This window comes from Bufo gargarizans, chromosome 2, assembly GCF_014858855.1.
Source record: "Bufo gargarizans isolate SCDJY-AF-19 chromosome 2, ASM1485885v1, whole genome shotgun sequence".
Taxonomy (NCBI): Eukaryota; Metazoa; Chordata; class Amphibia; order Anura; family Bufonidae; genus Bufo; species Bufo gargarizans.
This window is the reverse complement of record NC_058081.1, coordinates 464,346,071-464,371,272: the sequence shown is the minus strand read 5'-3', so window position 1 is coordinate 464,371,272 and position 25,202 is coordinate 464,346,071.

Sequence of the window (25,202 nt, the reverse complement as noted above, 5' to 3'; positions counted from 1 at the left end):
AAGTCAGGATTAATGATGGCAACCACAACACCAAGAGAGAGAATGTTACCAGGTTCAGTGCAGACAACAAAAGAATAGAAGTTTGCAACCTGTGCTGTACCAAAATGAGCCGGGGTGTGAACACTAGAACCAGCATAATCCTCCACATGGCATCTAAGCACCATAATAAGTCCACTAAACGCCTTGGTCCACAATCTGTGTCTGCGGGTAACACCACTGCCCCCTCTTCCCCTATGTTAGGTGCTGGCCAATCCCCTGTATGCCTACCACCCTGCACCTGGACCTTCACAAGCACCATCAGCTACCACATCCATTTCATGTCTCAGCGCAGCTTCCAAATGTCCTTACCCCAGGCCTTTGAACGCAAGCGCAAATACCCAGTCACTCACCCACAGGCCATAGCATTAAATGCATGGTTTTCCAAATTATTGGCCCTGAAAATGTTTTTTCATTTAGGATTGTGAAAACTGAGGCCTTAAGCAGACTGATGTTGACGGCCGTCCCGCGTTACTCAGTCCCCCACCACCACTATTTTTCAAGGTGTGCCATGCCTGCCTTACACCAACATGTGTCCCTTAACATCACATGTGCCCTGACCAACGCCGTTACTGGGAAGGTCCACTTAACCATAGACACATGTACAAGTGCATTCGGCCAAGGATGCTAAATTTCCCTGATGGCACACTAGGTAAATGTGGTGGAGGCCGGGAGCGAGTCGTACACTGGGATGGCACAGGTGCTACCGACGCCAAGGATTGCGGGCCCAACCTCGATCAGGGTTTCCGCCAGCACCTACGTTAGTGTCTCCAACCCCCACTTCTCCTTCTTTGCCTCCTCCTCCAATTTGGTATTGTTGCATCCGTAAAAAAATTCTGTTTAAAAATACCACATGATCTAACCTGTCAGATGAACATTGTAAATAACAAAATATACAAACGGTGCCAAAACAGCAATTTTTTGTTACCTTGTCTCACAAAAAGGGTAATATACAGCAACCAAAAATCATATGTACCCTGAAATAGTACCAACAAAACTGCCACCTTATCCCATAGTTTCCAAAATAGGGGTCATTCTTTGGAGATTATACTCTAGGGGGTTCATCAGGGGGTCTTAAAATAAGACATGGCAACTTAAAATTATCCCAGTGAAATCTGCCTTCCAAAAACCATACAGCGTTCCTTTCCTTCTGCGCAGTGCCGTGTGCCCATACATCAGTTTACGACCACATATGGGGTGTTTCTGTAAATAACATAATCAGGGAAATAAATATTGAGTTTTTTTTGGCTGTTAACCCTTGCTTTGTTAGCAGAAAAAAATGGATAAAAAAAGTGAAATTCGGAAATGTCATCTTCATTTTATATTAATTCTTGTGAAACACCTAAAGAGTTAAAAAAGTTTGTAAAATCAGTTTTGAATACCTTGAGGGGTGTAGTTTCTAAAATTGTGCAATTTATGGGTGGTTTCTATTATATAAGCCTCACAAAGTGACTTCAGACCTGAACTGGTCCTTAAAAATTGGGTTTTTGAAATTTTCAGAAAATTTTCAAGTTCTGCTTCTAAACTTCTAAGCCTTCTAACATCCCAAAAAAAGAAAATGGAATTATAAAAAAATGATTCAAACATTAATTAGACATATGGGAAATGTAAAGTAATAAATATTTTAGGAGTTATCACTATTTGTTTTAAAAGCAGAAAAATGTAAATGTTGAAAATTGCTAATTTTTCCAAATATTTTAATTTTTTTTAATGAAATATTTTGACTCAAATTTACCACTGTCATGAAGTACAATATGTGATGAGAAAACAATCTCAAAGTGTCTTGGATAAGTAAAAGTGTTTTAAAGTTATCGCCACATAGCGACATGTGTCAGATTAGAAAAAAAATGGCCTGGTCGTTAAGGTGAAAAATGGCAGGGTCCTTAAGGGGTTAAGGAACAGGCCATTTTTTGCAAATCTGACATATGTCACTTTATGTGGTGATAACGTTTAAATGCTTTTACTTATCCAAGCCATTTTGAGATTGTTTTCTCGTCACATTTTGTACTTCATGACAGTGTTAAATTTAATAAAAAAATATTTTATTTTTATTTATTAAAAAAATACCAAATTTACCAAGAATTTGGAAAAAGTTAGCAATTTGGAAAATTTCTATTTCTCTGCCTTAAAAACAGATAGTGATACCTCCTAAAATAGCTTTTACTTTACATTTCCCATATTTCTACTTCATGTTTAGATCATTTTGTAAATGACATTTTCTTTTATAGGGACGTTAGAAGGCTAAGTTTAGAAGCAAATCTTAAAATTGCTAAGAAAATTTCCAAGACCTAATTTTTAAGGACCAGTTCAGGTCTGAAGTCACTTTGTGGGGCTTATATAATAGAAACCACCCATAAATGGACCCGCTTAAGAAACTACACCCCTGAAGGTATTTAAAACTGATTTTACAAACTTTGTTAATCCTTTAGATGTTCCACAAGATTTAAAGGAAAATGTACATGAAATTTCAGAATTTCACTTTTTTGGCAGATTTTCCTTTTTAATAAAAAATTTTCCGCTAACAAAGCAAGGGTTAACAGCCAAACAAAACTCAATATTTATTACCCTGATATTGTAGTTTACAGAAACATCCCATTTGTAATTGTAAATTGCTGTACGGGCACACAGGAGCTTCGTGTGGTTTTTGGAGGGCAGATTTCACTGGGAAAATTTTAAGATGCTATGTCATATTTGAAGACCCCCTGATGCATCCTAGAGTAGAAACTCCAAAAAAAAGTGACCCCATTTCGGAAACTACGGAATAAGTTGGCAGCTTTCTTGGTAATATTTTAAGGTACCTATGATTTTTGGTTGCTCTATATCAGGCATCCTCAAACTGCGGCCCTCCAGCTGTTGTAAAACTACAACTCCCACAATGCCCTGCTGTAGGCTGATACCTGTAGGCTGTTCAGGCATGCTGGGAGTTGTAGTTTTGCAACAGCTGGAGGGCCGCAGTTTGAGGATGCCTGCTCTATATTATACTTTTTGTGAGGTAACAAAAAATTATTTGGTTGTTTGTTTCAGTTTTACATAATTAAGCATTTTTGAAAAAAATATAATTTTTGTGTCTCCATATTCTGAAAGCCATATTTGTTTTTATTTATGTTTTTTGGGCGACTGTCTTATGTAGGATCTCATTGCTTGTAGGGTGAGATGACGGTTTGATTGGTACTATTTTAGGGTACATATGACTTTTTGATCGCTTGTTATCACACTTTTTGTGATCTAAGGCAACAAAAAATGGCTTTTTTAACAGATTTTATATTATTTTTTTCACGGTGTTTACCTGAGGGGTTAGGTCATGTGACATTTTTATACAGCAGGTTGTTACGGATGAGGCAATTCTTAATATGTATACTTTTTTATTTATTTAAGTTTTATACAATAAATGCATTTTTCAAAAAAAATCATGTTTTAGTGTCTCCATATTATGTCAAAGTTTTATATAAATACTTTTTCGCAGAACTATATATGTTGATATGTTGATTAAATTAAAAGAGCCGCTGTGAGACCAGACATTCAATGAGTCCTTACATTTGGTTTTACTACATGCTTTGTTTAAACTCAGTCAGAAATAAGTGAATTATTTCAATTATTATTAAAAAAAATATATATATTTTTTGCTTTCTGGCTTTTTTATAATCCTCCATGATTAGTCTTTGTTGTTGTAAGTTTAGTTTGCATAGAACCTATGATATGGAGTCTTAAGAAGAAAGAAATAAAGCCAGATGAAGCAGAGGCACATTTCAATCAAGGATAATACCATCACATTTTGAAATATCAGCACTGGAAATAAAGATCAAGAAAATAAGCTTTTAACTGTAGTACCTACTATACAATGAATCTAAACAGAGACAAGACCAGCAAAAACAGAGAACAAACTAAAGGTCAGGTTTTTAACAATAACATCATTTTTGTATGTGTTAAATTTTCTCAGGAAATAGAGTCCAAAATGCATTTGCAGGCTATGTTGAAGTAAAAGAAGTTTAGTCTGAAAGTTTATCTAGGACCTCTTTGCTTACAGTAAAACCAGTTCAGAGAAACCAGACGGAATCCCTATTTAGAATTATTCTCCCACATACTACACAGTATAAAGGAGTGGAAGAAATAGTGAAATGGCATTGGCACCATCTATTGCAGGACAAAACTATAGGCACGTTAATGCCAGTGAGGCCGCAGATCAAGTATATGAAGGTACCCAATCTGGGCATAAAAGTTGCCCCATCAATTAAGGCAAAATCAAATAAGATTTCGGGAATAACAAATTGGATAAACCTTAAGGGTTTTTATAGATGTGGCCAATGTGCCGGTTGTAAGGTCACCAAAGCCCCAAGAAGCCCCCAAGAAGGTACAATCTACTCAAAACTACTTCTTATGGGAAATCAACCATTTCCTCACCTGTAATTCAACCAGTATCGTCTATCGTATCCAATGCCCGTGTTCTAAACAGTACATTGGCAGAACAAAAAGAGCTTTGAAGGTGAGGATATCCGAACACTTATCCAACATTAAGAAAGGATATCCAAAACACTCACTTTTGAAGCACTTTAAAGAAGTTCACAACCAGGACCCTAAAGGATTGATCTTTATGGCCTTGGAGAAGATAGACAGACACTGGAGAGGAGGTAAACATATTGAGAGAATGTCTAGAGCGGAATTGAGACGAATTTACTACTTTGGCAGTATGATTCCAGCGGGACTAAATGCTGAGTTAGAAATTTTTGGCTTCCTTTAGACCCAGGGTTGTGTGCCTTTCACCCAATGGGGGATCACATGTCTGGCCATTTTATCGGCACTGTGATCCCTCCTTGGTGATAGGCTCACATACCCCTAGCTACTTTAGGATAGAAATGATGAACTCAAGTTAAGCCAAGGAATATATTATGCAAGATTGTTTTTTTATATCACATGTCATATATTGCGCATACATTATAATTTTTGAAGCATTCCTCTAACAGTGTACACAATGTATAGAACTATGTTTCCAATACAAATATGTATCTGTTTTATTATTAACTATGGGGCTCTTTTTACTATTTGTTTATGTTTTTGCATATTTTTTACTTTTTTCTAAAGAAAGCAATGTCGCAGCATTTTTCCCTTTATTACATAGCTTAATTATAGCAACGTGGAGATAATATATAGAGAACGCATATGAACATCAGAAACCGCAACTATACTGCAAGGATCAATTTTCTGTTCTGGTCCAGTCTTTGAACATTACTGATGGGACTATAAAAGGATGTGATTTAATAGCGGGGGTAGAGCCACTGGGGACGGGGAAGGAAGTCCCCGAAACGCGTAACAAAAAGTAACAAAAATTGGAGCGCTCCAAAACTTTATGTCTGCAAAATTTTATGTCTCGAGAATTGTTCCATCTACAAATCGGGACTGAAAGGCTACTCTTGCGATCTTTTGACGGCAACCGCGTGATACGCATTGGTGAGCGAGGACGCCGACGGAAAGAGACATAGCCGCATGGTGTAGAAGTCTGTATTTCAAATCTCTGAATCTAACCCAAATGTATTAAGGGTGTATCTCACAATGACATATGCAGCAAAGGCTGTCAAATAAACTTTTATTGCCCAAATGGGGTATTTCAAATGCCTGAATCAAACCCCTGTATGTAGAGGGTGTATCTCACTTGGCCTGAATTCAAGATTTATTTGGCCAAAATGGCTGTATTTCAAATGGCTGTATTTCAAATGCCTGAATCAAACCCCTCTATGTAGAGGGTGCATCTCACACCACCTGAACCAGTGTAGGCCTGAATTCAATAATGGTGCACCAAATGGCTGTATTTCAAATGCCTGAATTTTTCTCTGACGTTAGTTTCTCTGACTTTCGTGGCGTCCCACTACTGGTCAGTTCACTCACCCCTCTTCTTATATGCCGTAAGTAAACTGCACTTCCACTTGGCAATATTGAATGGAACTTGAATCAATCCAATCGCATTTGATCTAGGTTACGTGGAATACCGTGACGCTCTGAAGCTCCGATCACGTGACAAACCTTCTACACGTGGGACGCTGAATAGAGACTGACAGGAAACTCTACGAAAATCGCAACAATATTGCCAAGTGGAAGTGCAGTTTACTTACGGCATATAAGAAGAGGGGTGAGTGAACTGACCAGTAGTGGGACGCCACGAAAGTCAGAGAAACTAACGAACATCAAGTAGTAAGTTAATCTTAATATACTGCATACAACTAACCCCTGAATAGCCACCATTGCAACCCTCCATAGAAGCGAGACTGACTGACCCTAATATATAAGCGGATGAACATTGCCAAAGCTCAGTGCATAATACATCTTATATCATATCAATTGCACTAATTTTTGCGGAAGATTTTAAAGGGATTTTTATGTAATAAATGTGAATATATATATATATATATATATATATATATATATACATATTTTTATTAACCTCTAGGAATATTATATGAATATTTATAGAAACATTTTATTGAATTGTACTGTCATATAATTGGGAATATTTTGCAAGTTTATTTTATGTATGTAATTGATTGATAATATTGTTTTATCTGATTAAATCTGTTGTACCCAACACGTAGTGCCAGATATTGAGTGCCCACTATACCCATATTTCTATTGCTTTTCTATATTGTGGTCAGGGTGAACCACAACTTAGTGAGAGCACCGGCCTATATTAACAGGAAGGGTGAGCCACTATATATACTAATTCTGAATCAGTGTAGGCCTGAATTAAAGATTTATTTGCCCAAAATGGCTGTATTTCAAATGCCTGAATCAAACCTTTGTATGTAGATGGTGTATCTCACACGGCCTGAATCAGTGTAGGCCTGAATTAAATATTTCTTTGCCCAAAATGGCTGTATTTCAAATGGCTGTATTTCAAATGTCTGAATCAAACCCCTGTATGTAGAGGATGTATCTCACATGGCCTGAATCAGTGTAGGCCTGAATTAAAAAGTTCTTTGCCCAAAATGGCTATATTTCAAATGGCTGTATTTCAAATGCCTGAATCAAACCCCTGTATGTAGAGGGTGTATCTCACACCGCCTGAATCAGTGTAGGCCTGAATAAAAGATTTCTTTGCCCAAAATGGCTGTTTTTCAAATGCCTGAATAAAACCCCCTGTATATAGAGGGTGTATCTCACACAGCCTGAACCAGTATAAGCCTGAATTCAATATTGGTGCACCAAATGGCGGTATTTCAAATCTCTGAATCTAACCCAAATGTATTAACCCTTTGAGGACCATAAGATTACCGTCATTAATATAAAAATAATTATATTTTTTCCATTTAAGAATGTATTTGAACAATAAATAAAACCATTTCCACACTTGTGTCATTTTTGGGGGAGGAGTTATGACACAGGACAAATGTGTCCCTATGGTCCTCAAGGGAGACAAGGTTACAAGCATTGTCTGTTTCTGGAACTTTAAATTTATTTTACAATGAATTCTAAAGAAGATCATAATAAATTGAGTCAAATTCTGCTACTTTTAAACTATTTTGACATTTATTCAGATACTTGCTCAAAACAATTTCAACAATAACATGTATTTATGTACATTTGCTAATAGCCTCGTGGTATGCCAAAACCAAAAACGTATGCATCAAGGTACTGTAACTGTCTCAAAATGCAAAGATGCAAAATCTCAATATGTGATAGCCTAACAGTTCAGGCTATGATAGTCAGCAAAGCAGTTGCATGTCTTTGTGTAACAAAGGTGCACGTTACATGTGTCGCAGAGCCTGTCCGTGCTATTTTCATTCCCATGTTTGGCACATTGAGCACATCGTTTGCGTCTATCGCTTCTAATCATGGAATGTTTCGGCTTTGGTGCTGGAAGGACACTTTGTGAACTTCTGACTGGCGCTGATGGAGCTTTTCTTTGTCTGTTAGAGTATCCACCCACCAGACTCCTTGCTATCATCTGTCGATATTCTGTGGTGTAATTGCTTTGTACCCTGGGTGCCTCTCTTCATTTGCTTGTATATAAATGCAATGACTGTTGTTTACAGCAATATCTAGGAGGTCAAAGAAAATCCTCAAATAGAACTTTATTTTTGACTTCCGGTCTGTCTCATAGGACACTTTCTTCTGATCCATCAGGTCCACCCCCCCCCCCCCATGTACTTGTTGTAAATAGAGATGTCGGAAACATAAAATTTTCCAATCGCGAACGCGGATTTCGGCAAATGTTCGCGAAGGGGCGAACCGGGCGGACCGCCATTGACTTCAATAGGCGAACTTTAAAACCCACAGGGACTCTTTCTGGTCACAATAGTGATGGAAAAGTTGTTTCAAGGGGACTAACACCTGGACTGTGGCCCGCTTTACAGTGAGAGAACAAACTCTGACAGACCAAACTCCCCGTTTAACGCACCGCAAACAACCGCAAACAGTACATTTGCACAACCGCAAACTCCCCAAGCTAGCCATGTCCTGTTCCTTGTCCTCACTGATGTCATTGAAGGTCTCTTCCTCCACCCAGCCACGTACAACACCAAGGGTCCTCGAAAGGTGACAACAAGCCCCCTGGGCTGCCTGCTGTGGTTGGTCTTCCACCTCCTCAAAGCCACCTTCCTCCTCTCACTCCTCTTCTTCAGACTCCTCTCTCTGCATTGCCGCAGGTTCAGCAATCGATGACGACAAGGCTGTTTCTGATGGTGATGGTAACCATATCTCTTCCTCTTCGTGCTCATCTACGGCTTGATCCAGCACTCTTTGCAGGGCACGATCCAGAGAAAACGCATATGGGATGAGGTCGATGATGTTGCCTTGGGTTTGACTGACCAGGTTTGTCACCTCCGCAAAAGGATGCATGAGCCTACAGCCATTGTGCATGATCGTTCAGTAACGCAGCCATAAATAATAATACCCAGCTCCGCAGAGGCTGTCCTCTTTTTTATAAAAAAAAAATTTGTTCTTACCAGTTTAATCTCTGTTTTGTCCCCTATCAGGGGCCAGTGTATGGAATAGATTTTAGGAACCGGGAGATGGAAAAAGATGCTTGGTCGGTCCTCTTACTTCCAATTTGGGGCACTGCGCATACGGCTTGCAATGTACTGTGCCACCAGATATGAGTGGTGTGTTTAAGTAGTACTATTCCTATCAGTTAAATCCCTGTTACGTCCCCTATCAGGGGACATGTATGGAATAGATTTTAGGAACCGGGAGATGGAAAAAGATGCTTGGTCGGTCCTCTTACTTCCAATTTGGGGCACTGCGCGTGCGCCGTGTGATGTACTGTGCAATCCCAATATGAGTGGTATGTTAAGTAGTACTATTCCTAACAGTTTAATCCCTGTTACATCCCCTATTAGGGGCCGGTCTATAGAATAGATTTTAGGAACCGGGAGATGGAAAAAGATGCTTGGTCGGTCCTCCTACTTCCAATTTGGGGCACTGCGAGTGCGCCGTGCAATTTACTGTGCCACCAGATATGAGTGGTATGTTAAGTAGTACTATTCCTAACAGTTTAATCCCTGTTATGTCCCCTATTATTATTATTATTATCATTATAAGGTGTGTTAAGTAGTACTATTCCTATCAGTTTAATCCCTGTTACGTCCCCTCTTAGGGGCCGGTCTAAGGAATAGATTTTAGGAACCGGGAGATGGAAAAAGATGCTTAAGCGGTCCTCCTACTTCCAATTTGGGGCACTGTGAGTGCGCCGTGCAATGTACTGTGCCACCAGATATGAGTGGTGTGTTAAGTAGTACTATTCTATCAGTTTAATCCCTGTTACATCCCCTATCCTATTATTATTATTATTATTCGGTGTGTTAAGTAGTACTATTCCTATCAGTTTAATCCCTGTTACGTCCCCTATCAGGGGCCAGAACTATGAAATAGATTTTAGGAACCGGGATATGGAAATTGATGCTTGGTCGGTCCTCCTACTTCCAATTTGGGGCACTGCACGTGCGACGTGCAATGTACTGTGCCACCAGATATGAGTGGTGTGTTAAGTCGTACTATCCCTATCAGTTCAATCCCTGTTGCGTCCCCTATTATTATTATTATTATTATTATTATTATTATTATAAGGTGTGTTAAGTAGTACTATTCCTATCAGTTTAATCCCTGCTAGTCCCCTATCAGGGGCCGGTCTATGGAATCGATTGTAGGAACCGGGAGATGGAAAAAAGATGGTTGGTTGGTCCTCCTACTTCCAATTTGGGGCACTGCGCGTGCAATGTACTGTGCCACCAGATATGAGTGGTGTGTTAAGTAGTACTATTTCTATCAATTTAATCCCTGGTACGTCCCCTATCAGGGGTCGGTCTATGGAATAGATTTTAGGAATCGGGAGATGGAAAAAGATGCTTGGTCGGTCCTCCTACTTCCAATTTGGAGCACTGCGCGTGCGCCGTGCAATGTACTGTGCCACCAGATATGAGTGGTGTGTTAGGTAGTACTATTCCTATCAGTTTAATCCCTGTTACGTCCCCTATCAGGGGACGTGTATGGAATAGATTTTAGACAACCGCAAAGAGTTGTCAATAGTTGACACACTCATGACATACATTTTATTCCTCTATGTGTCAATCTTGGTGTAGTGATGACTGTGCTCGTGCGCACGTTTGGGAGATTGCAGACGATGGGGTTTTTTCAAAGCCTATGGTCGTGCTGAGGTAGTTCAGTGACAGTTAAGTGACCCAGAAAACAATGATTCTGCAGTGTGGGCCCATTGTTGGCCTAGTAGGCGTTAATGATCACCTTAGATGATCACAAGAGAAAATTTATGTTTTTTCTATGCAAAATTATCCAGCCGATCGCTTTTGGTCTGTTCATAACGAAGCAACAACCTTATCATCTGGGGTGTGCCAACATTGCCATTGCCAACACTCTCGTAGAGGTGGTCGCTTCATTGTGATATGCAAGCCCCGTCACCACAACAAGGTAACAATCACAAAGGGGAATTGACACATGTGTGTGCCTTTTTTTTTGTTTGGTTTTTGCAGCCACAGTGCAGCACCAGAGGCCAGAAAAATGAGGCATGTACACATGCCTGAAAAATTTGGTATTGTTGCAGCCGCTGCTGTAGCAGTGGCCAGAAAAAATGATCTTTTCCAGGCAGAAAGTGCCCTAAAACATTGCGGCTTGAACCCTAGTTGGTGGCGGATAGGTCACGCAAGTCATCCAGCATGCAGAGATAAAATACAGCAGCGTGTGGACCATTTTTAGCCCAAGGCAGCTCATCTCATCAGGCCTTTTTTAGTCGAATGTATCGCCCACTGTCAGTCTCTTCAGGATCCATGCCTCATTCATCATAATAAAGGTGAGGTAATCTAGACTTTTTTGACCTAGGCGACTTCTCTTCTCAGTGACAATACCTCCTGAAAGTCCTTTCTGACAGGACACTTGAAGCGGGGCAGGCTAGAAGTTCTATCGCAAATTGGGATAGCTCAGTCCACAGGTCAAGCCTGCACACCCAGTAGTCAAGGGGTTCATCGCTCCTCAGAGTTTCGATATCAGCAGTTAAGGCGAGGTAGTCTGCTACCTGTCGGTCGAGTCATTCTCTGAGGGTGGACCCGAAGGGCTGTGGCGATGCGTAGGACTTAAAAAGCTCTGCATATCCTCCATCAACAACACGTATGTAAAGTGTCCTGTCCTTGATGGCGTGGTCTTGGTAGGAGGAGGATTACTTTCACCTCTTCCCCTGTTAGATTCCCGTTTTTCTGTGACATCACCCTTATACCCTGTGTAAAGCATACTTTTCAATTTATTTTGGAACTGCTGCATAATTTCCAACTTCCAGTAATTTGGGAACATTTGAGGCACTTTCTGCTTATACCGGGGGTCTAGTAGCGTGGCCACCCAGTACAGGTAGTTCTCCTTCAGTCTTTTTATACGAGGGTCCCTCAACAGGCACGACAGCATGAAAGACCCCATTTGCACAAGGTTGGATGCTGAGCTCCTCATGTCCCGTTCCTAGTCCTCACTGATCTCACTGAAGTTCTGTTCTTCCCCCCAGCCACGTACAACACCACGGGAACCAGATAGGTGACAACGAGCACCCTGGGATGCCTGCTGTGGTTGGTCTTCCTCCTCCTCAAAGCCACATTCCTCCTCTGACTCCTCTTCCTCAGACTCCTCTTCCAGCGTTGCCGCAGGTCCAGCAAGCGATGCTGATAAGGCTGTTTCTGGTGGTGATGATGGTGACCACAACTCTTCCTCTTCACGCTCATCTACGTCCTGATCCAGGACTCTTCGCAGGGCATGCTCCAGAGTGATGTCGCTGATGGTGCCTTTGGTGCGACTGAATAGGTTTGTCACCTCCTCAAAAGGACGCCTCAGCCTACAGGCATTGCGCATGAGTGTCCAGTAACGTGGCAAAAAAATTCCCAGCTTCGCAGAGGCTGTCCTAGCACCCCGGTCATACAAATACTTGTTGACGGCTTTTTCTTGTTGGAGCAGGCGGTCGAACATTAGAAGTGTTAAATTCCAACGTGTCGGGCTGTCGCAAATCAAGGCATGTTGTTTCGCCGCTGACATGTTGTTTCGCTGCTGAATATCTGAAAAGTGTGCCATGGCCGTGTAGGAACGCCTGAAATGGCCACACATCTTCCTGGCCTTCTTGAGGACGTCCTGTAAGCCTGGGTACTTATGCACAAAGCGTTGTACGATCAGATTACACACATGTGCCATGCACGGCACATGTGTTAACTTGCCCAAATTCAATGCTGCAAACAAATTGCTTCCATTGTTACACACCACTTTGCCGATCCCCAGTTGGTGCGGAGTCAGCCACTGATCCACCTGTGCGTTCAGGGCGGACAGGAGTGCTGGTCCGGTGTGACTCTCTTCTTTCAAGCAAGTCAACCCCAAGACGGCGTGACACTGTCTTATCCGGGATGTGGAATAGCCCCTGGGGAGCTGGGGGGGTGCAGTTGATGTGGAGCAAGATGCAGCAGCAGAAGAAGACTCAGCCGAGGAGGTTAGCGAAGAGGATGGAGTAGGAGGAGTAAAGGAGGTGGAAGCAGGCCTGCCTGCAAGTCATGGCTGTGTCACCAACTCCTCTGCAGAGCCACGCATTCCATGCTTGGCAGCAGTCAGCAGGTTTACCCAATGCGCAGTGTAGGTGATATACCTGCTCTGACCGTGTTTTGCAGACCAGGTATCAGTGGTCAGATGGACCCTTACCCCAACACTGTGTGCCAGACATGCCATGACTTTCTTTTGCACAATAGAGTACAGGTTGGGGATTGCCTTTTGTGAAAATAAATTTTGTCCGGGTACCTTCCACTGCGGTGTCCCAATAGCTACAAGTTTTTTGAAGGCCTCAGACTCCACCAGCTTGTATGGTAAAAGCTGGTGGGCTAAGAGTTCCGACAAGCCAGCTGTCAGACGCCGGGCAAGGGGGTGACTCTGTGACATTGGCTTCTTACGCTCAAACATTTCCTTGCCAGACACCTGACTATGGGCAGATGAGAAGGAACTGCTCAAGGCGAGAGGAGTTGTGGTGGGTGGTTGAGAGGGGGCAAGGGGGACAGCAGTGGTTGACGTGGCTGAAGATGCTAGACCAGGAGGAGGATGGTGGCTTTGAGTTTGTGTGCTGCTTGTACTCATATGTTGATCCCATAGGCGTTTGTGATGTGAGATCATGTGCCTTCGCAAAGCAGTTGTACCTAGGTGGGTGTTGGACTTCCCACGCCTCAGTTTCTTTTGGTTCAGGTTGCAAATGGCATCGCTGTTGTCAGAGGCAGACACACAAAAAAATTGCTGAGCTTTGCAATTACGGCATTCTGGTGGTGCAGCACGTGTCCTCTCCTCCTCTCTGTCTCCCCATCTGAACTTTCCCCCTGTTCTTCTTCTCTTCGAGCAGGCACCCACGTGACATCCACGGACACATCGTCATCATCAACCGCTTCACTTGTATCTGACAACTCAGCAAAGAAGGCAGCAGCGGGTACAACATCATCATCATCATCATCACACCGTACGTCCATGTGTGTAATGCTGCCTGACTGAAACATATCCCTGCTATCTACATCCTCTGGCAATAATGGTTGTGCATCACTCATTTCTTCAAACTGATGTGTAAATAACTCCTCTGACAGATCAATTGAAGTGGTTGAGGTGCTAGTGTTGGTGGTGGAGGCAGGTGTGCGAGTGGTAACTTGAGAGGTGCCTGAAGCTGAGCTGGAGGAGGATGGTGCGTCAAGGTTATGAGCGGAAGCTGTAGAAGATTGGGTGTCCTATGTTAGCCAGTCAACTATGTCCTCAGAACTTTTTGAGTTCAGGGTACGTGGCCTCTGAACACTGGCCACTATTCTAGGGCCAAAGGGAATCACAGCACCACGACGGCCACTGCGGGGTGGCCTGCCTCTGCCTGTCATTTTTTTTTAGATTAGTTTAGTTGTACTATGCGTGCAAGCTACTGTGCACTGGCAGAAGTTGGCAGCGTAGACGCTGTAGGCCTGACACACACGCTTGCAGACAACTAACTGCTATTATATTACAGTCAAAATTTTATTTTATTTTTTTAAATGTAATATACTCTGACACCAGATAGGAGTTGCACTGGTGACACTCTGCACTTGCAGGGCCTGAAACACACACGCTTGCAGGCAAGTGGGCAACTGACTGCTATTCTATTACAGTTCAAATATTTTTTTATATTTTTTCTAAATGTAATATACTCTGACACCAGATAGGAGTTGCACTGGTGACACTCTGCACTTGCAGGGCCTGAAACACAGATGCTTGTAGGCAAGTGGGCAACTGACTGCTATTCTATTACCGTCAAAATTGTTTGTTTTTTTATGTAATATACTCTGACACCTGATAGGAGTTGCACTGGTGACACTCTGCACTTGCAGGGCCTGAAACACACACGCTTGCAGGCAACTGACTCCTATTCTATTACAGTCAAAAACGTTTTTTTGTTTTTTTAAAAGCTACTGTGACACCAGATATGAGTGGTGGCACTGGGCAATGCCTACAGTGCCTACAGATCTGCAGTATTCTGGACAAATATTGGCACATTATTCAGACAGAAAGAGATCTAAAGACTGTACTTACCCCACATCCAAGCATCACCTATAGAAGAGGTCCAAATTTGAAGGACCAATTGGTCCATAGCCATCTAAAAGAAAAAGAAAAAGAAATGGGAAATAGATCATTAAGAGTAAAATATAGTGGCTCAACCCCCTGTGGAGACTGCTCTTTCTGCAAGTACATCCCCCGAATAAGAAAATTCACTAATCCTGGAGATGGGAAAGAATACACTATCAGAGAATTAATTACATGTAAGACCATGGGGGTTGTATATATAGCATCGTGCCCTTGCCCCATGCTATACGTGGGCAAGACCACGCAGGAGTTGAGACGTCGTATATCTGGCCACCTCAGTTCCATTGAGACAGGCAAAGATACCCCAATTGCCAGACATATCAAATATGTACATGAAAACAAAATATCAGTATTGCGGTTTTGGGGTATAGAAAAATTAAATTTGGGCCCTAGAGGCGGAAATTTGGATAGAAAACTCCTGCAGTGTGAAGCACGATGGATAGATCGATTAAATACAATGAGCCCAAATGGTCTCAATGAGGGCTTCTCGTTTACAGCATTTCTATAGACATCGAGATAATGGATTCCCTTTTTTGGACTATATTAACACCAATAGTGAATATATATATAAAAATATATATATAAAAAAAGAGAGAATACTAATGGCATTAAGAGAAATCTGAATAATAGCTTGAAGCAGCTTGGAAGACGTAATATCATATATATAAAAAATTGAGTATTGATTTGATTCTCTTGAGAATTATGAATAAATAAATATATCAGTTATGAACAAGAATATTAACCACAAAAGATAAAAGAATAATATCAAAGAATCAAACTGGGAATAATAGTTGAGATAATGGGGGCATCCATAATCCACAATGAATGGATATAAGTCATCCAATTGAGGTCCAAATATATATAGCGACGGTATAAGGAAAATTAGAACCATCATAGAGAGCTTCACAATATATGGAGATGATATAAAATCATAAAAAGAAGAGAGGAAAATAGAGAGAAAAATAGAGGGAAAAAATTAGATAACAGAAAAAAGTGAAAGAAAAAAGAAAAAAGAAAAAAGAGAGAAAAAAAGAGAAAAGAAAAAAAGAAGGAAAAAAGGGGGGGGAGGGAAAAGAGAAAGAGAAAAGGAGAGAAAAAAGAGAAAAAAGGAGAAAAAAAAAGAAAGAGAGAAAAGAAGAAAAAAAGAGAAAAAAAGAAAGAAAGAGAGAAAACTGGGAATATAGTTAATACATCTCTTCTTCCTCCTCCTTGGAATATCTAATATCTGTTATGAATTACAGCTCGGAAGATAGTATTACTATATTCAAGTGGATATAGTAAGTTCCGAATGCCCATTGTTCCCACATGGTCCTAATAAGTTCCGAGTGGATATCTCTCCTCTCTATGTGTTGATAAGTGCACTCTGATGCAAATCAATGAAGATCCAATGTATACATTTTTCTGAACAGACCTGGCCGTCTAAGTGCGGGAGCATGCGCAGTAGGAAGAGGATATTGACGTAGGCGCATGAACCCGTACCTCCTGACCTCTAGTGGATGACGTCATAAGTAATTGACGGCAATTTGATTGGCCCCCGTAGACGCCTACAACACGAGCAGGAAGGCTGTGATTGGCTCTCCTTCATGATGACCCGCCTTGGGACTATAAAACATTATGCATCACAAGCGCTCGTGTTGCATGTAGCTCCATCCCCCTGAAGAAGCCGCGCGAGCGGTGAAACATGTCGGGGGAGCTTCGTCGTAATAACTTTTAAACATATGTTAGGGAAGTATATTCACAGCACTGCGGGCTGCAGACGCAGTATGCTCTGGATTATGACCATGAGGGTGTAGATGTAGCGAGTCGCTTTGAAAATAGATACCAAGCTGAAACAAGCAGACACATGGCTTTAATAAATACTGAATGTTACTAACAGCAGACCGCTTACATCGCTGAATGATAGAGCAACCTGGTGGCATATAACACCAGGGCACCATCAAGGGTGAAGATAACCTTTGAGGTGCACCTACTTGACATAACTATCATTCCTGGAAGGATAATTATCCGGAAATAGGTATTGATATAATACCACAAACACCCCAAGGATACTATCCCTTACATATATATTTTAAAATACTCTCAATAGAGTTGTTTCTTGTTTTGTTTTGTATTGTATTATATGTGGGGAAAATTATTCTAATAAATAATAATAAAAGTTATATTTTAAAACTTGACCTAAAACAGGTATTATTGGTCTTTTTGACCATTGGATAATAAATATTGATTTCCTGGGTCCAGTGGATCTTCTGTAAATAATATTATGAATTGGAGGTTACCCCTCTAATAGATAAGATCCCCAATAAGGGAATAAAAATATCAATACTCATATAACCATCTACAACCGAGCATAGCTAGAATTTGCGTTGATACTGCAGCAAGTGACAATATATTGCTTATCCCTACTCCTTATCCCAGTCTCCTGTTTATGGGAATAATTACTGGATATGGCTGGTTTTCTCAAACAGAAATTAAATCTGGAAAATCTATCAATTGAAGCTAGTCAGGTGTTCTCCAGTGCTAATATCCCTTTAAACCAGACTGATATTAATATCGCCTTTAGGAATTTGAACCAAACCTATAGCCAGCATATCAGATCCTGGTGGGAAATAGCAAGTTTTGAAAGATATATACAGCAGGGAATTGTATATAGAGGCCTGCGTATCCCTTTGAGACCCAATTCACATCTGGATGATATACAGTTCACCAAAGGATGGGAACTTCTCCTGACAGACTGCTCCCTGAGATTAATGAATTACCTCTTTGAATATGAAAAAAATTGTTTCTCCAAGTTGGATGCCCAATTGGAGAAAGAAATAAAGGAGATACAAGACTTTAATCAAAATCCTGATTTTGAAAATCTAGAACAAAAAATCAAGAAAAATATAGAACTATTGCAAAACTAAATCAAGGAGCGTAAACACAAAAAGTATATAAGAGATCGTCAAGATTTTGACAGTAACAGGGTTTATATCTGGAAAAACAGGAATAACATCAGAAATACTTATCAAAGGCGTACAGAGACCTCTGATACTGATACATCAGGCACTGAGGGCTCAGTCCGTAGTCTGAGCACCCAAAATAGTAGGACAGGAACAAAACGAAAAACAAAGAAGGGTAGATATCAACCACCTAACAAAGCAACTCAAGAAAAAAGAGAAACCTTTAAAACATGTCCGCCGGAAAAACAGAAAAATACATATCCAGGGGGGATAAATACCGGTGCCAACATCAATCCCCATACTGGCATGCCTTCTACATCTATGTATCCTTTCTCATTTGGACATCAGATAAATACAGGGATCAATTTAGGGACCAATCAGTCCAGCAGCCTAGGGACCAACCAACCCAGCAGTCAAACAACTACCATACAGACCAATGCACCTATAGCTCCCCTTTTTTTAGGACAGGTAGGGACTAGGGATGAGCGAACTCGAACTGTATAGTTCGGGTTCGTACCGAATTTTGGGGTGTCCGTGACACGGACCCGAACCCGGACATTTTCGTAAAAGTCCGGGTTCGGGTTCGGTGTTCGTCGCTTTCTTCGCGCTTTTGTGACGCTTTCTTGGCGCTTTTTGAAAGGCTGCAAAGCAGCCAATCAACAAGCGTCATACTACTTGCCCCAAGAGGCCATCACAGCCATGCCTACTATTGGCATGGCTGTGATTGGCCAGAGCACCATGTGACCCAGCCTCTATTTAAGCTGGAGTCACATAGCGCCGCCCGTCACTCTGCTCTGATTAGCGTAGGGAGAGGTTGCGGCTGCGACAGTAGGGCGAGATTAGGCAGATTAACTCCTCCAAAGGACTTGATTAACTGATCGATCTGCAGCTGTGGATCATTGAGCTGCTGATCCTCAATTGCTCACTGTTTTTAGGCTGCCCAGACCGTTTGTCAGTCACATTTTTCTGGGGTGATCGGCGGCCATTTTGTGTCTTGTGGTGCGCCAGCACAAGCTGCGACCAAGTGCATTTAACCCTCAATGGTGTGGTTGTTTTTTGGCTAAAGCCTACATCAGGGTGAAGCTGTCACACCAAGTGCATTTAACCAGCAATAGTCTGTTCATTTTTTGGCCATATACAAAATCAGGGGCAAGCTGCGCCTGTCACCAAGTGCATTTAACCCTCAATGGTGTGGTTGTTTTTTGGCTAAAGCCTACATCAGGGTGAAGCTGTCACACCAAGTGCATTTAACCAGCAATAGTCTGTTCATTTTTTGGCCATATACTAAATCAGGGGCAAGCTGCGCCTGTCACCAAGTGCATTTAACCCTCAATGGTGTGGTTGTTTTTTGGCTAAAGCCTACATCAGGGTGAAGCTGTCACACCAAGTGCATTTAACCAGCAATAGTCTGTTTATTTTTTGGCCATATCCCAGTCTAATTGTGTCACTAAATCCATACCGGTCACCCAGCGCCTAAATACTAGGCCTCAAATTTATATCCCGCTAAATCTGTCCTTAGTGCTGTAGCTGGGCGAGTTATTTAGTGTCCGTTCAAGCACATTTCTTGTTCTGGGTTGAAATACAATTCCCAATTTAGCAATTTCATAATTTAGTGGTTTCTGCTATATCAGAGCTATTTGAAATCTATCCCTAAAAGGGTATATAATATTCAAGGTGCACATTGGGTCATTCAGAATAACTTCACACACACCCGCTACTGTGTATTTCCAAGTCTAATTCTGGCACTAAACCCATACCTGTCACCCAGCGCCTAAATACTAGGCCTCAAATTTATATCCAGCTAAATCTGTCCCTAGTGCTGTAGCTGGGCGAGTTATTTAGTGTCCGTTCAAGCACATTTCTTGTTCTGGGTTGAAATACAATTCCCAATTTAGCAATTTCATAATTTAGTGGTTTCTGCTATATCAGAGCTATTTGAAATCTATCCCTAAAAGGGTATATAATATTCAAGGTGCACATTGGGTCATTCAGAATAACTTCACACACACCCGCTACTGTGTATTTCCAAGTCTAATTCTGGCACTAAACCCATACCTGTCACCCAGCGCCTAAATACTAGGCCTCAAATTTATATCCAGCTAAATCTGTCCCTAGTGCTGTAGCTGGGCGAGTTATTTAGTGTCCGTTCAAGCACATTTCTTGTTCTGGGTTGAAATACAATTCCCAATTTAGCAATTTCATAATTTAGTGGTTTCTGCTATATCAGAGCTATTTGAAATCTATCCCTAAAAGGGTATATAATATTCAAGGTGCACATTGGGTCATTCAGAATAACTTCACACACACCCGCTACTGTGTATTTCCAAGTCTAATTCTGGCACTAAACCCATACCTGTCACCCAGCGCCTAAATACTAGGCCTCAAATTTATATCCCGCTAAATCTGTCCCTAGTGCTGTAGCTGGGCGAGTTATTTAGTGTCCGTTCAAGCACATTTCTTGTTCTGGGTTGAAATACAATTCCCAATTTAGCAATTTCATAATTTAGTGGTTTCTGCTATATCAGAGCTATTTGAAATCTATCCCTAAAAGGGTATATAATATTCAAGGTGCACATTGGGTCATTCAGAATAACTTCACACACACCCGCTACTGTGTATTTCCAAGTCTAATTCTGGCACTAAACCCATACCTGTCACCCAGCGCCTAAATACTAGGCCTCAAATTTATATCCCGCTAAATCTGTCCTTAGTGCTGTAGCTGGGCGAGTTATTTAGTGTCCGTTCAAGCACATTTCTTGTTCTGGGTTGAAATACAATTCCCAATTTAGCAATTTCATAATTTAGTGGTTTCTGCTATATCAGAGCTATTTGAAATCTATCCCTAAAAGGGTATATAATATTCAAGGTGCACATTGGGTCATTCAGAATAACTTCACACACACCCGCTACTGTGTATTTCCAAGTCTAATTCTGGCACTAAACCCATACCTGTCACCCAGCGCCTAAATACTAGGCCTCAAATTTATATCCCGCTAAATCTGTCCCTAGTGCTGTAGCTGGGCGAGTTATTTAGTGTCCGTTCAAGCACATTTCTTGTTCTGGGTTGAAATACAATTCCCAATTTAGCAATTTCATAATTTAGTGGTTTCTGCTATATCAGAGCTATTTGAAATCTATCCCTAAAAGGGTATATAATATTCAAGGTGCACATTGGGTCATTCAGAATAACTTCACACACACCCGCTACTGTGTATTTCCAAGTCTAATTCTGGCACTAAACCCATACCTGTCACCCAGCGCCTAAATACTAGGCCTCAAATTTATATCCCGCTAAATCTGTCCTTAGTGCTGTAGCTGGGCGAGTTATTTAGTGTCCGTTCAAGCACATTTCTTGTTCTGGGTTGAAATACAATTCCCAATTTAGCAATTTCATAATTTAGTGGTTTCTGCTATATCAGAGCTATTTGAAATCTATCCCTAAAAGGGTATATAATATTCAAGGTGCACATTGGGTCATTCAGAATAACTTCACACACACCCGCTACTGTGTATTTCCAAGTCTAATTCTGGCACTAAACCCATACCTGTCACCCAGCGCCTAAATACTAGGCCTCAAATTTATATCCCGCTAAATCTCTCGTTACCGCTGTCCTGTTGTGGCTGGGAAAGTTATTTAGTGCCCGTCAAAGCACATTTTTTGTTCTGGGTTGAAATACAATTCCCAATTTAGCAATTTCATAATTTAGTCGTTTCTGCTATATCAGAGCTATTTGAAATCTATCCCTAAAAGGGTAGATCATATTGAAGGTGCACATAGGGTCATTCAGAATAACTTCACACACACGCTTCTGTGCATTTCCAAGTCTAATTCTGTCACTAAATCCATACCGGTCACCCAGCGCCTAAATACTAGGCCTCAAATTTATATCCCGCTGAATTTGAATACAATACATTGGGCCAAATAATATATTTGTTGTTGTGGTGAACCATAACAATGAGAAAAACATCTAGTAAGGGACGCGGACGTGGACATGGTCGTGGTGGTGTTAGTGGACCCTCTGGTGCTGGGAGAGGACGTGGCCGTTCTGCCACATCCACACGTCCTAGTGTACCAACTACCTCAGGTCCCAGTAGCCGCCAGAATTTACAGCGATATATGGTGGGGCCCAATGCCGTTCTAAGGATGGTAAGGCCTGAGCAGGTACAGGCATTAGTCAATTGGGTGGCCGACAGTGGATCCAGCACGTTCACATTATCTCCCACCCAGTCTTCTGCAGAAAGCGCACAGATGGCGCCTGAAAACCAACCCCATCAGTCTGTCACATCACCCCCATGCATACCAGGGAAACTGTCTCAGCCTCAAGTTATGCAGCAGTCTCTTATGCTGTTTGAAGACTCCGCTGGCAGGGTTTCCCAAGGGCATCCACCTAGCCCTTCCCCAGCGGTGAAAGACATAGAATGCACTGACGCACAACCACTTATGTTTCCTGATGATGAGGACATGGGAATACCACCTCAGCATGTCTCTGATGATGACGAAACACAGGTGCCAACTGCTGCGTCTTTCTGCAGTGTGCAGACTGAACAGGAGGTCAGGGATCAAGACTGGGTGGAAGACGATGCAGGGGACGATGAGGTCCTAGACCCCACATGGAATGAAGGTCGTGCCACTGACTTTCACAGTTCGGAGGAAGAGGCAGTGGTGAGACCGAGCCAACAGCGTAGCAAAAGAGGGAGCAGTGGGCAAAAGCAGAACACCCGCCGCCAAGAGACTCCGCCTGCTACTGACCGCCGCCATCTGGGACCGAGCACCCCAAAGGCAGCTTCAAGGAGTTCCCTGGCATGGCACTTCTTCAAACAATGTGCTGACGACAAGACCCGAGTGGTTTGCACGCTGTGCCATCAGAGCCTGAAGCGAGGCATTAACGTTCTGAACCTGAGCACAACCTGCATGACCAGGCACCTGCATGCAAAGCATGAACTGCAGTGGAGTAAACACCTTAAAACCAAGGAAGTCACTCAGGCTCCCCCTGCTACCTCTTCTGCTGCTGCCGCCTCGGCCTCTTCCTCCGCCTCTGGAGGAACGTTGGCACCTGCCGCCCAGCAAACAGGGGATGTACCACCAACACCACCACCACCACCTCCGTCACCAAGCGTCTCAACCATGTCACACGCCAGCGTTCAGCTCTCCATCTCACAAACATTTGATAGAAAGCGTAAATTCCCACCTAGCCACCCTCGATCCCTGGCCCTGAATGCCAGCATTTCTAAACTACTGGCCTATGAAATGCTGTCATTTAGGCTGGTGGACACAGACAGCTTCAAACAGCTCATGTCGCTTGCTGTCCCACAGTATGTTGTTCCCAGCCGGCACTACTTCTCCAAGAGAGCCGTGCCTTCCCTGCACAACCAAGTATCCGATAAAATCAAGTGTGCACTGCGCAACGCCATCTGTGGCAAGGTCCACCTAACCACAGATACGTGGACCAGTAAGCACGGCCAGGGACGCTATATCTCCCTAACTGCACACTGGGTAAATGTAGTGGCAGCTGGGCCCCAGGCGGAGAGCTGTTTGGCGCACGTCCTTCCGCCGCCAAGGATCGCAGGGCAACATTCTTTGCCTCCTGTTGCCACCTCCTCCTTCTCGGCTTCCTCCTCCTCTTCTTCCACCTGCTCATCTAGTCAGCCACACACCTTCACCACCAACTTCAGCACAGCCCGGGGTAAACGTCAGCAGGCCATTCTGAAACTCATATGTTTGGGGGACAGGCCCCACACCGCACAGGAGTTGTGGCGGGGTATAGAACAACAGACCGACGAGTGGTTGCTGCCGGTGAGCCTCAAGCCCGGCCTGGTGGTGTGTGATAATGGGCGAAATCTCGTTGCAGCTCTGGGACTAGCCAATTTGACGCACATCCCTTGCTTGGCGCATGTGCTGAATTTGGTGGTGCAGAAGTTCATTCACAACTACCCCGACATGTCAGAGCTGCTGCATAAAGTGCGGGCCGTCTGTTCGCGCTTCCGGCGTTCACATCCTGCTGCTGCTCGCCTGTCTGCGCTACAGCGTAACTTCGGCCTTCCCGCTCACCGCCTCATATGCGACGTGCCCACCAGGTGGAACTCCACCTTGCACATGCTGGACAGACTGTGCGAGCAGCAGCAGGCCATAGTGGAGTTTCAGCTGCAGCACGCACGGGTCAGTCGCACTACAGAACAGCACCACTTCACCACCAATGACTGGGCCTCCATGCGAGACCTGTGTGCCCTGTTGCGCTGTTTCGAGTACTCCACCAACATGGCCAGTGGCGATGACACCGTTATCAGCGTTACAATACCACTTCTATGTCTCCTTGAGAAAACACTTAGGGCGATGATGGAAGAGGAGGTGGCCCAGGAGGAGGAGGAGGAGGAGGAGGAAGAGGGGTCATTTTTAGCACTTTCAGGCCAGTCTCTTCGAAGTGACTCAGAGGGAGGTTTTTGGCAACAGCAGAGGCCAGGTACAAATGTGGCCAGCCAGGGCCCACTACTGGAGGACGAGGAGGACGAGGATGAGGAGGAGGTGGAGGAGGATGAGGATGAAGCATGGTCACAGCGGGGTGGCACCCAACGCAGCTCGGGTCCATCACTGGTGCGTGGCTGGGGGGAAAGGCAGGACGATGACGATACGCCTCCCACAGAGGACAGCTTGTCCTTACCCCTGGGCAGCCTGGCACACATGAGCGACTACATGCTGCAGTGCCTGCGCAACGACAGCAGAGTTGCCCACATTTTAACCTGTGCGGACTACTGGGTTGCCACCCTGCTGGATCCACGCTACAAAGACAATGTGCCCACCTTACTTCCTGCACTGGAGCGTGATAGGAAGATGCGCGAGTACAAGCGCACGTTGGTAGACGCGCTACTGAGAGCATTCCCAAATGTCACAGGGGAACAAGTGGAAGCCCAAGGCCAAGGCAGAGGAGGAGCAAGAGGTCGCCAAGGCAGCTGTGTCACGGCCAGCTCCTCTGAGGGCAGGGTTAGCATGGCAGAGATGTGGAAAACTTTTGTCAACACGCCACAGCTAACTGCACCACCACCTGATACGCAACGTGTTAGCAGGAGGCAACATTTCACTAACATGGTGGAACAGTACGTGTGCACACCCCTCCACGTACTGACTGATGGTTCGGCCCCATTCAACTTCTG